Source organism: Octopus sinensis, linkage group LG19, assembly GCF_006345805.1.
Source record: "Octopus sinensis linkage group LG19, ASM634580v1, whole genome shotgun sequence".
In the NCBI taxonomy this organism is placed as follows: domain Eukaryota; kingdom Metazoa; phylum Mollusca; class Cephalopoda; order Octopoda; family Octopodidae; genus Octopus; species Octopus sinensis.
The window spans coordinates 45,836,526-45,839,025 of record NC_043015.1 but is presented as its reverse complement, the minus strand read 5'-3'; the positions used below and the strand labels follow the sequence as shown (position 1 = coordinate 45,839,025).

Sequence of the window (2,500 nt, the reverse complement as noted above, 5' to 3'; positions counted from 1 at the left end):
GTCGGAGATGTCAGAGGAAATTAGATGGTGAACTGAGGCTGAATGGGGTGTTAGTTTAGGAAGAAAATAAATCGCTGCTCCCAGCAAAGCCTGGAGTTTGCAGACCAAACACGATGTGTAAAGCCAATATAAACATGGAAAGGTATTGTGTTGAGTGGTTTGAAAAGTGGAAAATGAGAGAGACAAATGTCTGGTTGCTAAGCAAGATGTCGTGAAGATGATCTCTGAATCAGTCAGCCAGTTTGACCAATATATAAGTTATTGCAAAGAAAGCATTTGAGGTAATAGATATAATACTTGAGATAGCGGTACAGGCTGAAGGAATCAGAAATATGGCAGTGGTGTTGGTAGGGAACGGTTAGGTGTCACAACGAATAAAGAAGAAGGAGTGGGGCACGAACGGAGGAGGATGAACCGCATAAATTGCAAGAACGATTGAATTAGGGAAGGAGTGAGTTAGGGAAAAGGTGAAAGTCGTACCATCAAATTGGAGGAGGTAGAATGCGTGTAGGGGATCTTGAAACAGGCCGACTGAGTTGAAGAATGGTGAAAAGAAAAGGGTAACAGCTGGGAATGAAGTGTGCATGGGTAGAGAGCCGGGCGTGAGTGAGGGTGGCTTGGACAAAAGTGGGAACTTTTCCACATCTAGTGAAGAGACAGATCGTGTATTGTGCATGACTGGGTCTCGAAATTGTGGTCACATTCACATAGCTGGCGAAACTAAAGGAACTGGGAGTAAGGGATGGCTATGGCTCTGTTATTGTGAGTGAAGTAGGAGGAAGAAATATCAAAGTGGGAGTAGGAATGGGTGGGTTTATGGAAGGCGATGGCGAGAGTGGTGAGTGTGTGGGTGAGGTAGTAGATGAGGACAAAGATGTCCAGGAAATTGTTGGGGGAGATTTCCAAGATGATAGAGGTGAATTCGAGCAAAGACTGACAAAATTGTCGAGACAAAAGTGTGGAATTGTTGACGGCTAACGATGGCAGCGCCATTATAGTCATCTATATGGTGACCATACAGTTCTAAAATAGAGCTGATGAACTGTGAGAAGGACTGGTGAACTATGCTTGGTATAGTTGGAGAATATTCTGGTTATCTCATGGAAACCTTAGTTAGCTGTTGGTAGGCCTCGTCCGTGAAAGAGAAGCAGTTTAAGGTGGGCGAGTACTTGATCGACCACGCAGAGACTGGTGGAACACGAGGTTGGATAGGATGATACAAAGGTTGAGGAAATACTGAAGATCTAGGAGATGATTAGTGTTGTGGTGGAGATGATAGTGTAGAGGAATTTGATGGTAAATGGTACAAGAGAATATAAGAAGAACCAGAGAGAAAGAAAAGGATTTGAAAAGTCGAGGTTAGTATAATTGATATATATATAGATATATATATATATATATATATATACATACATTACATATATATATACATATATATATATACAATATATATATATATATATATATATATACATATATATATATTATATACAGGGCGCTCATCATCGATTACCTTTACAATTTGAAAAATTCAGAAAAAAGAAGTGATAAGGATAACTCATTGGGGTGCTTGCAACCAAGGAGCTCACGCGGAATTGTTCTGATGTTTCAGATAAATCTATTTGCTTGCCTATGTTTTCCAATAAACTTTGCTGAAATTATCCTGTTTTGTTTTGTTTTTCATTAGTTTTTTTTTTTGTTTTTTTTTTCACTGAATTTCTCAAATTGTAAAGATAATTTATGGACAGCCTATATATCTGTTGGGGGGGGGGGGCTTGGATTCCCGTTTTGAATAGCATTTGTATTCCAGCGCAAAGTTAACACAATCTAAAGTAGTTTGAAACAGCTGTAGAGACGGCAAGAAAGCAATAAGCCCTAAACACACACACACATAAATATACATACACGTGCACACAGGCATTTATCAACATCTACCATACACGCAAATACACAAATACAAATACACGTGCGCACACACACATTCAGAATTGTTGTCACAGATCTAAGATTATCGTTTAATTCGTCAGCAAATTGGTAGTATATGATTCCTGGAGACATTGCGAATATATCTTGGAATTTCTGAAGTATTGAAGTATTGATTACCTGTAAAAAATAAAAAATAAATAATAATAATAATAATAATAATAATAATAATAATAATAATAGTAAAATTAATAATAATAATGATAATAATAATAAATTAATAATAATAATAATAATAATAAATTAATAATAATAATAATAATAATAATGATGATGATGATGATGATGACAATGACGATGATGAGAAGAAGAAGAAGAAGAAGAAGAAGAAGAAGAAAATTAATAATAATAATAATAATAATAATGAGATAGAGAATAGGAAGCCGGGCATAGTCTTAAATGAGAAAGGAAAACTATGCTGGATCATATATATAGCATGCCCAACTAACAACAAGGTATGCGATAAGGAAGAAAGAAAAGTCGATAGATATGACAGGTTAGCTTGGGAAGTTAAGCA

General features: G+C 36.4%; 1 protein-coding gene across 1 annotated transcript in view; it reads right to left on the bottom strand.

Moving 5' to 3' along the window:
* Positions 1–1,664: 1,664 nt before the first annotated feature.
* Positions 1,665–2,500, bottom strand: part of LOC115222206 (gastric triacylglycerol lipase-like) — a 27,247-nt gene continuing 26,411 nt past the window's right edge. Inside the window, 1 exon segment of the mRNA XM_029792358.2 lies at positions 1,665–2,103. The gene's annotated coding sequence lies outside the window, so the exon portion shown is untranslated.